The sequence below is a fragment of the Gasterosteus aculeatus genome, chromosome 2 (genome assembly GCF_964276395.1).
Source record: "Gasterosteus aculeatus chromosome 2, fGasAcu3.hap1.1, whole genome shotgun sequence".
NCBI classification, from domain to species: domain Eukaryota; kingdom Metazoa; phylum Chordata; class Actinopteri; order Perciformes; family Gasterosteidae; genus Gasterosteus; species Gasterosteus aculeatus.
In genome coordinates, this window is record NC_135689.1 from 18,817,035 (window position 1) to 18,830,016 (window position 12,982).

A 12,982-nucleotide genomic window follows, 5' to 3' on the forward strand; every position below is an offset into this window, starting at 1 on the left:
CAAGGCACTCTTTTAATAATTCCCCAACCAGAGGCACCTGATGCGACCAGATACGGGGCAGGATCAGAAAGAATACCTGATCACACGTCGTGGTGGGTGCGTGGGGGCTGTTACAATCATGGCCAACCCCGCTCACTGCTTTCATCCTCGGAGATGTCATCCTGACAGTTTCAGAACCCTCTGGGGAATCTCCTCAAAAAGAGAAACCTTTTCCCTCATACTCCTTGTCCAGACAATCAGGGTTACGAGATCATAAATCTATTGCTATATATGTTTGGTGCTAATGAGTAAATGGTAGCATGCTTACACGCTTGATGGTGTAAAATGTTTGCATTTAGTAGTGTGTCACATAGAGAACAGCTTGACTGTGGTGTCTTTAGTATTTTATACACTGAGGGCATTTTTCTTTTTGTGTCAATTTGCACCTAAATATAAATATTTTTTACAGTTTTTTTATTTTATTTTTTGTACTTTTATGTGGATGTGAATATTACACTGTTGTGACTCAAAAGGGATCTTTATAGTTGGTTAGCTGCTTGCGCAAAACAGTTTGCACTAATCTAAACAAAAAAAAGTGTTCTCCCCCTTGGTGTAAAGGCCTAAAGTCTGGCTGTTTATTATAGTAAAGTCTTGAAAAAGTAAGCTCCACCCACACACACACAACCACACACACTAAGTGTTGGTGCCAGAGGAAAGAGGACAATTAGATATTCTACAAATGATGATTGTTGGATGAGAAGATTAAACCAAAAAGAAGCTATTAGGCACCCACCTATTTTGTGTATGTATGTATATGTGTGTGTGTGTGTTTGAATGTTTGTGTACACCTACATGTGTTTTGTTCAAACAGGGAAGCGTTTCAGGTATGTGGATCTGTTGTTTGCTCTTTCATAATGAGATCTCTCCCTCTCTCAAGGCGTGTAGGGTGTTTTCTGTGGAAAATCAAGCCTAAGTCTAACCTCCAGTCATATCAACAGCATCTTTTGTGACCCCCCCCCCCCCCCCCCCCCCCTTTGTGAATCAGTCAGGTTTAATGGGATTGGCTCAACGATGAGGTCTCTCTGTGGAGCCAAAAAGCCGACAGGCAAGGGAACGCAGCACTGTGGCTGTGCGCTTCACTATCGTTGTATGGCTGGTGTGTATCCGTGATAACAAAGCAAGTTACCTATTTCCTACGATGTCATCGGGGATATCTCAGCTCGGGCTTCAGGATTTGTAACAAATTCCTCATAAAAGTCTGCCTTTCAAACGAGATGCTCTAGAGACTCTTGAATAGAATGGGAGATCCTTACAGCAGCATGACACCACTTATCTTTCCTTAAATGTGCTTTACTTGATCAACTTGGCCTCCTGTAGGCAATACAACAATCTTGAAACACAAGATGAACATATTGTCAGCTTATAAAGTTCTCATGGCAGGAAGGAAAAGCCTTAGGAAGAAGAGTCTCCCGAGTGGTCCATTCTTAACAGTAGAAACATTATTGCTGTGAGCGTATGCAGCTTTTTCACTGCTAGGGAAAAAGAAATATGTACAAGGAAGAAGGCTTTAAAAGTTTTAATCAAAATCCACGAGCGTGTTAACAGTAGGGAACAGAAAATGACGTTAGACTAAGTAATATGGTTGGAACCAAGAACAATGTCAAATAAACATCTCGCAGTATGGACTTCATGTGTTTACCAAACCAGAGGTTCATATTCAGAGGAATATGATACGGAGCAAGAGCATAGAAACAAGCATAAAAAATATACAATAAGCAGTAAAAACCTCTGAAAGTAGATTTAGTAATGGGTTGGTTTGATTTAGTGACACAATGGATTGTGTAATTAAATGTTTCCAGAGGACAATCAGACGCTGGAATGTGAGCAGCGCTGCTCTGCGATGATGCTCTTTAATAGAGGTTACGACACTGTGGGCCTCTCGCTAATGCCGAGCAGGTTCATAACCTGTTCGTTTCTGAGCAGCCGGAACGTTTTCATTGAAGTGATTTGCATTTGCAAGTGTTTCCAACATCAGCTCACAGCGCTGATGGGAAGTAGAGCAGCACACGGGGTTAATGGCCGTACGGTGCTAAAAGAAGGTAAAGAAGCTGCAGCATCTGGGGCAGAGCGGTTCAGTGGCAACACCACTTACGTGCAAACAGCGTCGCTTTGGGTGATTGAAAACATCGGGAAGGAAATGTGAGAAAGGGATGTTTTACGTGGGTCACTATCTCCACTTTGTTTTGACAGACGATTTCCGGGGCTTTCATTCATTTTCCATTAGAGGAGGAAGGTGCCACCGTGGTATCGGAGATGGATGGTGTTATTACGTAATCAATGAAGAGGTAGTTAATAAGTTTGGGTATATTGTTCAGCCCAATGTAGACACACGCTTTTCAATTTGGTTGTCCTTCTTACTTTTTTAAATCTGAGCTGGTGATTCCAATTCATCTTCTTTTTAACAACTACATAATGACAGCAAAGTCCCAAATTCAGGGTAAACCTTCATAAATTCTTAATGTAGGTTCCGAAAGGAGAAGCAGAGCGTGAACGTTAAGTTGACGCGTGTTTGTAGTCATATACTTGTATCTCACACCAACTTCATTCCATTTGTGAAAGCAAAATGTCCTTTATTAATCCAAAGTTCTTGAATTACAGCTTCCCTTCTTCCCACGAGTATCGCCGTTCCACAGAATAATCCAATTTCTTAGTAGTATTGTGAAAAAATAACATGGTCAAAAAACTGTCCGGCTTACTGTTCCTACTCACTGCCAACTACCTGTCGTCATGTGTTTATCAAATATAATACAAATTTGGCTCATACCCTTAATATTATTGTCTTAGTTTGTTGTTGTCGTGTATGTTGATTATTTGACTTAAACATGCAACACAAATAGTTATGAAATGTTTTTTTTAATTTAATTACTTAAATAAATTATATTAATTTAATGGCAATGTTTTGCAAGCTGCTCAGAGTTGGTTGGGAAGTTAAACATCACACCAACATAATATCTTCTCTAGTATCTACTTTATATCAATGTGAAGACATCTCCTTCAAAGCGTTGTGTTTATTAATTTATGAATGTCGAGATAGAACGGGAGCAGCATGAATAAAGCGGAAATGTGGGAGCCAGCATTACAAATTCAATTTATTTTAGAGTGAGAAGTGGATGATTTAAGATGACTGAATATGTTTCACAAAATATATGACACACAAAATGACAAAATGACATTCAAAACCTGAGGTATGTTTCTTAAAAAAAGTTCTACCGCAGCGGCCTGATGTGTGCAGACGTGTGGGTGTGAAACAGTGGAGCCTGGTGTTCCTTTCAGACCGTTATGAGATGACGAGGACAGCAGCTGCTGTCGTGGGATTTTCCGAATTTCCTTCTTTAACAGGTTATTTTCAGAGCCGTCTTGGATGGATTAGCTTTAATACCAAGTAATAAAAAATGTCATTTCTTAAAGGACTAACAAGTAAAAATGACACTTGGAAGGCAACTTCTTTCTGTCATTCACTTGCTCATCCAATGTTATCATTACCTTTGTGGCTTTGTTTAGTAGTGACCTTAGGATTTTTGGAGGGGAAATGGATCCTCAACTGAAACCTGCTTGCTAAAAGGAGAAGGAACACAACATCTGTCACTTCAGTCATTCAAAATGTATTTTCTAATGTTAAATTCAGACAGTTTCTTGTTCTAACAAGATCAAAACAGAACAAAAATACTGTAACATTTTACAATATAGTATGTGTACATTTAGTACTTCATTGTAGTTAATTTACCGTTATAATAAGTATTATTACGTACCCACTTTTCCTTCCATTAAATAGGCAGATAACCATAGAGTGAATTATGAGCAATCCTAATTCTTGACTTGTAAATGGGGCCTTAAACTCACACTGATATTTTCCAAATGCCCTTTATATGAAGTGGCAATCAGTCTTTGGAGGAGTCGGCTCCTTCACTCTGACTCACCTTTGGTCTGTTTCTGGCTCTCGTTAAGCTGCATCACGATTGAGTCTCCACTTGAGGTTGTCCGCTGCTCTCCGCATCTTAAAATAATCCTGCCGTTGTCTCTGCCATCGGACCAAGGTCACTGGGTTGGTTTGATGTTTTCCACTAGTGCACCTTAAAGGCTTCCAGGGCTATTTGGCTGAACTTCATGTGAAAGTCAATGTGGATTTTAAAATTTGAACCCCACACGCCTGCAGATCTTATTCTCAGGAACGACTTGTCCAAACAAGAACACCCACTCCTCAGACGGTAAAGATGCAGCGCTTTGATCTGTAAAAATCATAGTTGGAGACTCATATCAACGAATCTACGATTCCTTTTCCATGACTCCTTTCTTCTTTCCTTCCTTGTCTGATCCCCGCTGTTCAGACAGACGAAGGAACTACTGATTGAGTGACTTGTAGAGTGAAAAGATAAATTAATATTTAAAACTTACACTGAAAAGCTAGAGCTCGCAACCTTTCAAGTATAACAAATAAAAAGTCCCTTTTCCTTCTCCCCTCCAACAATAAGGAAAAGGTAGATTTAGATGTGGAATATTCTTGCTGGGATTGATTATACTGTACATGGGTATATGACGTTGAGATCCATGTTAACTAGGGGTGGAACGATTCATTTTAACAACGATTCGATTCGAATTCATGGTTGGCAATCCGATTCATGGACGATCTGGGTTAATTTAGAACTATTTGATTCGATTCAGTGACTTGAAATCGATTCAGTACAATCGATTATGTACCATTTCAATCGATTTGTAATCGATATATGTCGTCCGAAATGACAATTTGCGGAGCACAGATCGATTCAGTTGGATCGCAGGAATATAAATCGATTAATCGATTCAGTGAATGAATTGTTACACCCCTAATGTTAACGTAATAATAATTTTAATGTACCTTGTCTCTCGCCTGATGTTAGCTGGGATTGATTCCAGCCCCTTAGCGAGCCTGTATGAAGAATAAGCGGCTTTGAAGATGGATGGATGGTTCACCAATAATCACATGGACGTATTCATCATGATGTCACCCAGAAAGCCTTTTTTGCAACATTTTTGGAATAGTTGGTCCATAACTTACCAGATGAGCATCATACTGACTTGAAACTACAGTGTGAGGCCATAAACCCATGTTTAACATACTGTGGTGAAGCCGAGATGGAAGTCGGGATATATTTAGCTAATTAAGCTATCATTTCTCCATAATATATATAATATGTATTCATTCAGTGTACACATAATGTAAGATAACCAGTAAAGGAACAAAGTCATGAAATGAAATGCTGGTCACGCTTGGACGTTACACTGGTTGAGACGGTATTCTCAATAACAAAAATAGTCCTCATGAACAGGGTTTAGCTAACACTTACTGCACATATCACACTGCTTTGGGAGAGGCATCACGTGTGTCATTGAGTGAATTTGAAGATTAGTTCTGCCTTTCCAAAGGTCTCTCATTTCTTTTTGAGCTTTTAGCTCTCTCTCTCTGTCCATCCGCACAGCCCATCTTCCTCTTTCACCTCCACATTCAACTCGTCTGGCCTCTCACTTATTAAAGGTCCCTGGTTGAAGTCCTCACTTTACATGTCATTGAACTCCCAGCTGTGTCGTCCGTGGCCCCGCTCACACTTATTCTTTCACGTTCTCATCCCTTTGGGTTCCTGCTCAGGAAGTAAAGATACGCAACACAATACCGTTGAAACTGCTTGGAAGATTTCTGCCCAGGTCAAGTCATTCTTCTGCATTTGTATGGTTTATAACCCAAGTCACTTTCTGCAAGCGGTTTAGCTGCCGGGGCTAATGTTGGAGGAAAGCGTTGTTCGGCCCGTGTGCATTTTGTCACCTCTAGACTACACAAGCTGGCTGGAGGAACACCAAGTGCATCTTATTAGCAGAAAATGACTTATTGTGTTTGTCATTGTAGCAATGTGCATGCCGCTTCAGCCTTAGGATGCCAGCCGATGAACAGATGGGCCACCACGAGGCAAAACGTCATAAAAGAAAAGAGAAATGATCGTGTGCACCTTATCTTTGAGTTTGCAGTGGGTTTTATAGTTAGCCCCTGATGGGCTGAATTCAGTCATCCAGACGACACGTCATCGGCTGCATAGACACCTGGTTGAGTGTGAGCCTTCATACTGTACATGTTTACTAAGCAGTGGATGTCACTGTGATAACTATAGGCAGTTTTTACGTTATGAACATTTTTAATACAAGTTAAAAACACCATTTTTGTCCTTGCTGAAAGAATTCTGGCAAGATAAATACATTAAACCCATTACTACAAACAATAACTCTTCAAACCATTTCATTGGTAATTCAGAATCCATCCACATCCCACTGCATTTACCCCCCATGTCGACAGTGATTGCCAGACAATTACACAATAATCAGCTCAGTTGAAACTAGCGCTTTTTTCTTGACATTGCCTGTTGATTAGCAGAGAAGTTCAGTTTGGAAAATGTCAAAGAAGCCATTCTAAAAGAAGTGTATCTATTTTTGGAATTCTGTTTTCTTTACCTGCTCTTGCTCTCACATCACTCCCTCAACTGATGCTGATAGGTTCATTACTAAAAGTGTCCATCCAGTGCTTGATGTGTGGATTGCAGAGCCAGTGAAAATGGAAGGTTGTCAAGGTCATTTGTTTTCCCGCCTACGTGTTTTTGTCACAAGCGCAGCAGGAAAGCAAAGACGTAGCGGCCCAGTCCCGTTGCTACGCGCTCCACTCGCTTCATGGTAATTATATTCATGCATATTTAACTGATCTCCTAACCGGCGGGCCCAATAAACAACTGTAATTACATTAAGTATGAAGCCGAATAGGTGTTGCATATCTGTTGACTAAGTATGCAATGAAAAGACCGGTTCCCTGTACACATTGTAATTGGTTAAGGCATGCTGTTGCCGAAAGTCTATAAATAGATCCCACGGGACCAGTGGTGATGACGGTGTGCATGTTTGCGTTGGCGTGCATGTGTTCATTTACTTGTATGTGTATTTGTACTCCTTATGTTAACAAGATGAGAGTAAAAGATGGACAGATGATTCAAGCGGAATTGGGGCAAATGAACACGTTTTTAACTAAACAATGATACAAATCTTCCTTGATTGTTATTGTTTATAGAAATCCCAGCTGTGGTCAAAAGGGGCTGCAGAGAGGAAGGGTATAATATATCAGATATGTTAAGCCATTTGATGAGAGGCCTGAAACCAACGCTTATCTGTGGTGGTTGTGGATGCTGACATCGTACTGTGTAAGGTACTCGTTTACATTAAGTGATGGCCTGTTGGCTGGAATCTTCTCAAGCAAAGGTCTGCATCAGAAAATGCACAGCAGAAAGCTTTTGAAAAAGGTTAAATGAAACACAAATGAAGTACTTTCGAAAAATGAATGTAGCTCAATTGTCTTTGCCCTGCAGCTCACATCTTTTTAAATTCCGGTCTGAAGTGATGTCAATCTAAAAAGCCAACATATCCAAATGATTCTAATCTTCTGCAAGGGCCTGTATCCGTGGTTACCACTGGTTTGAAATACATTTCCTCTCTGTTCACATCCTTGTTGGCTTGTTGGAAAGTGAATTCATGCGTTAGAACTTCCTTTGTATGGGCCCTTAAGTGGAGTTTTCATTTAATTTAATTTAATAAGACTCAATTTCAGATTTTATTTCTTTACTAATCGTCACAGACTCTTATGTGAGACATAGTAGTTTTCATATGCTCATGGGAAGTTAATTTAGCTGTCTGCTTTTGAACATATTTAATTATATGTATGTTATTAACGTGGCCTCTTATTACTAAAAAGCTTATTTTACTAGGCGTCGAAATCGTCCGGGGGCATTATGTCTTCAGGATCTCGGTCCAGTCCAATCTCATGAACTTGGTCTCTCACAAGAGGAAGTTTTTTCATATTTGGCAGAAACGTCCGTCTTGCCTCAAAGATAAAACAAGTAAGATTTGTTGGTCAATGGTCACTGTGACCTCATGTCGGCCCCACTCTCTTCATCACGCGCGTCAGGGTCAAGCGATGTGAACTGTCCATGTGTCCTGTACAGTGTCTTGAACAGACCATCCATCCTCCTTTGGGCCTCTGCTCTGCAGGGACATGACTGAGACTGTTGACTGACCCTGTGCTTCCATGCGTCTCCTCTAAACACAATCCCTCTCTGTGACATCGACACTGAGCACATGTTCCTGCCTTCCTCTTGATCCCGTTGAAGGGCTATTTCCCCTCATCAATAAAACAAAATATAACAAAACAAGTGCATATGTTCTGAAATGTTCCAGTGACACCTGCCACACAAATTGTTTTGGTTTAATTTTTGTTTAAACTAGACTTGTGCGACCACCAGACCAGACTTACATCTTACCACGGACAAGAGTTTAGTCTTGTAACTTGTCTAAAGGAACCAATCAGAAATTGACTGTCACAAATTCTTGCATCTTCCAAACAGAGAAAGAGAACAGATGATTTGTGGTTAGAACCTGTATTTCATATCTGAGAGGATGTTAGAGATGGACACTGTCGGCTTTGGTCCACAATAATGGAGCTGCATTGGGCTTCATCCACATTCAATTGTGAGGACGATATAAGGGAAGATAAAAGACTGAACCTCGATTCAATCGGTTAAAGGAATGAGTATATTTAAGTTGGAGAGATTGGATTTGAGACAAAAAGAGCCAGAGATATGATAATAGAATTTCCATTTTCACAGCAGGTGTCATATCCACTCTTGTTATTCTGCGATAGACTTTCACAGGATAAATACGTTTGTTAAGCCTCCGGCTGATTACTTCTATTTAAAGCACAATCCCCGGAACAATTGTGGCTTGCAAATCAGTGATACTCTGTGAGGGGGATGGAGCGCGGTTCTGCAGAGATGTTGAACCATGATTCAAAACCCCGCTTGCTGACCTTTTAAAAATCCAACCTGTTGTTTTTCCCCGTTTCTGACTCATCTGGCTCATGTGCACAGTCTCCCCTGCGTGGACTCTCTCTGCTACTCTACGATCAATTTCATGTTCCGTTTTATTCCTTACTATTCCTTTTATTCCGCTCTGCACTCTCACTACGCTCTTTCCTTCCAGTATGTTTTGCGTCTTCCCCTTTGATCTCTTCGCCCACGCAGGGCTGTGGAGAAGGCTTGCCAGTCAAGAGGCGGCAGCCAATGAGAGCGAAGGCAAAGCTCGTGACCCCGTCGGAGTTCTCTTGACTGCCATTTGTTACTGTTGATCTCATTGTGCAACCTTTCTGTTAAAACAGTCCTTTTTTCCTTTCATCGTGTGGTTTAGAAACAAAAGAGATGATGTAATGCTTTCCGACAACTGGCTGCATGTTGAGGTTTTTTACAACGTGGACCACCGCTAGCTTGACCTCCACACCGCCGCGCCTTTTAACGCCGCGCCTCACGTGCGCAGCGTGGTTTGGCAACCTCGACTGGAGGTATTTTGGGTGCCAGCTGCTTTTCCTGATTTGTTTTCCACTGCAGATGGTACCCCGGCAGTGTAGGCGGTATCCTTAGCCGATCGTCATAGCAACGCTGCATGAAATTGCCGTGGCATCATTGGAAACGAGACCCGGCTGTAGCTGGATCCTTTTATCGGGGATGTTTGCACCTCGTCAATCAACCACGGACTAGTTTTGTTTGTCCAAATAAATTTGAATGTGAAATTAAATAACTGCGGTTGTCAACATTATAGAAATTCTCTGAAACCATCCAATTCAAATGTTTCTGACGTGAGCAATTAACAGTTTCTCTGCTACGCTCCATCCTCTCACTACCTTTTGTATATTTATTAACCCACAGCCTTTAATCTTCATGTAGGTGGGGTGAATAAGTGTATCCACTTGTGTCTTATTTTCATAATATATCCAGCAGCAGACCGACTCATTCATGCATTTCTACATGTTTGCATTCTGGAAGCTCATTTAGAGAACCGCACACCAACCACCTGACTTTCTAAGAATCAAAGCGGAGCAGTAACACATCTGTCAGTAGTTCAGAGATAGCAGGCTGCATGGTGCGGCCTTGATGGTAGAACTCATTAGAGCGCACAAACTTTCAAGCGCACCTTCTGAGCATGAATATTTATTGGATTACTGAGAGGCGAGAGAGACTCATTAGCGGACCCAGTAGAGACCTGCAGTTTCCGTTTCTGCCCCTCCACCCCTTTGGTCCCGAGTTTCTCCATAAAGTCCGGCTGGAACCGACCGAGCCACAATAATCGGTTTTGTCCGGGATCATTTCCAAAATGACGAGGATGATTCATCAGATCCTCATTCAGCTCAGTCCTCTCCACTTTATATTATGAATGAACCTATACTCTTATCTCTGCACTCACAGGAAGTTTGCTGTAATTTGCATTGGCTTTTTTGGATTGTTTTGCGCATCCCCTCAACCCTCATGAGGCGTGGATTAGAGCATCGATCTCGTGGTCAATAGTAGAGCGAAATTAATCAAACCCTGCATTGCAGCAGCTGCCGTACATTCATGAGTGTGTGCGCTCTACGAATGGATGTTATTTTCTATTCGTCTAGGATGCAGAGAAATCTGGGGAATGAGTACTATCTATCAGAGAGCCGGATAAAGGAATGCAGAGAGGGGCCGAGACCTCCGAAGGCTTTGCGTTGCATCAGCAGAAAACCAGTTAGGAAAGTGAGGAAAGGTCAGTCCTCTTCTATAGCGCTTAACCTTCGCAGGGGGGCAGGAGTCAATTCCCGCTAGCATGGGGCGAGGAACGGGGTGCACCCTGGGCCAATCACAGGGCTGACATAGAGACATTTACTCTCACATTCACACACATCTCACGCAATTTTATCTTTTTCATTTGAATCTCATCCCACCCGCTTGTACCGGTCGCCATGGATTCACCAGCGGATGTACGCGAGCACTTTGGGACAAAAAAATCATATTTATACCTTTTTACCATCATAATAACACATGGAATGGTACAGTATATAAAGGTAATGTATGTACATGACTCTCAGTGGCCAGTATTTTGCATTGGGTGCTTTTACATTTTAGATTTTCAAGTACATTTTGCTCATATTTCTTTCACACGCCAAACATTTTGGAAGATATTTTTGGCATGTTACTGCTTTTTCAGAAAGGAAGGAAGGCATTTTTATGCATAATATCTTCTTGTATGCAGTCGCTGCACTTTTGATTTTCAGTTTTAACTTTTAAGATTAGCTACCTAAAGTGTTTAAGTCACCTTAAAAAAAGACATCCGGCTTCACTCTGAGGGTGCCTGAAAAATGTAACCAACATTTTCTTGTATGCATGTGTATTATTGTTCTAATACAGTATATGTGTCCAAATCTAGTTTCAGAATCTGCTCATTTGTGTCTTTGGTCTTATGTGTATATTTGAAAGCTTGTGTTTTAATCCGTGTGCGTGTGTGTGCTCCTCCTTCCGTCTCATAAGACTTTTTGGAGATGTGTGTGTCTTATTGAGCTCGACGACTGGTGTCTGGGAGGGCGAAACCAGAGAGGGAAGGGGATCGATTCTGAGCTTTAAATAACACTCTCTCCTCTCCTCCAGCTGAGTCCAGCAGACACAGACCTGCCCCACATGTCACTCAACTAACCGGCGTGTGTGTTTGCACCTCCACCACTTAGTACAACAGCAACAAGGGAACTGTTAGCCGAAATCTCTCTCTCTCATTCCTTCCAGTTTCCCTGAGTAAACAAATGAATCATTAGTGCTGATCATTAGTATCCTCTGATAGGTTAATGCAGCAGTGAACAATCCTTTTTGCATGAGAGGAGAGTTCGCTCTGTCTCTTGGCAGCTTTCGGCTTGACGGGCTTTGTGTGTCACTATATACATGTGAGAGGCACACAGCAGTTATCTCTCACGTTGTCATTGGATGGAGTTGGGGCAGTTTTTTTGGGATGTTAAGAGGACAAAAGATTTTGGTCCAGGTAGCGTCTGCGTTGTACCGAGGTCGGCCTGCTAGATTGCCAACTTTTCCACACATGGCCACTACTTTATTATTTTAGGTTTGTAGCCTTACAGAAATAGATGTAGGAGCGACAGGTGTAGGGAAGGGTGGGGTTTCTGACGCTGTTTGGAGGTCTGACGGGCGCTTTGGTATACTGGTGTGTTAAAACAGGAAGTCTCATGGTTCTGTCTTTGATCCACTTTTCTACCATTATAAGGGTTATTTTATGAAGCATCACTGATTCATTTGCAGGTTTTAACTAACTAACCTGGGATGGGTACCGATTCTCAACAGTTATTGGTTCTTTTCATCACTAAATAATACATTCATAATACATCCATCCATCCATCCATTGTCAAACCGCTTATCCTGCACACAGGGTCGCGGTTCATAATACATATAAAGTATTATTTGAAAAAAAGGATAAAACATTTGTATACATTTTCATGCTTGTTGAGCAGATCTGTTGATAGGGTCTTTTAACTTGAATATGTGTGTGTGTGGATATGTGTTTGTGTCAATGTTTGTGTGTGTGTGTGTGTGTGGTAAGAAGACCTCATCCCTGAAAGAGATGGCAAAATAGTTACGATAATATATCAGCATGGACACAGAGAGCTCAAAAGTACCAATAAAAAAAAAAAAAAATACTTAATAATATTCCGTCTTAAAATACATGAACATGTGACCCTTTTACCTACACTAAACTTAAAAAAAAGTTATCACGAGGACACATCAGACCCGTCCACTAACTTAGGCCGTATTGCTTGTTAATTTGAAAAGAAACAGTACTTAATAAAGAAAGACAAACACACATATTAGTCAATCGGAGAATTCCTGAAACTGAACCGAACACAGACGACAACACTGTCCTGGCTATTTCTGCAAATTTATTTCCAGCCGCCCCCTGGGGAGAAGCCGCCTATTTGAAAGCTCGACTCTACATTTGCATGTTATCTGGCCTTTCCATTTTACCATGGCTGAATAGCTGAACTGCTGCAGCCGGCATATCTGTTGGTGAGCTCTGCCGTCCCGTCTTCTTAGTCAGAGAT

The 12,982-nt window shown here is 41.4% G+C and overlaps 1 protein-coding gene across 1 annotated transcript in view; it reads left to right on the plus strand.

Moving 5' to 3' along the window:
* The window catches only part of klhdc8b (kelch domain containing 8B), a 281,616-nt gene that overhangs the window by 256,716 nt on the left and 11,918 nt on the right, over window positions 1-12,982 (plus strand). The gene's annotated exons all lie outside the window — the stretch shown is intronic.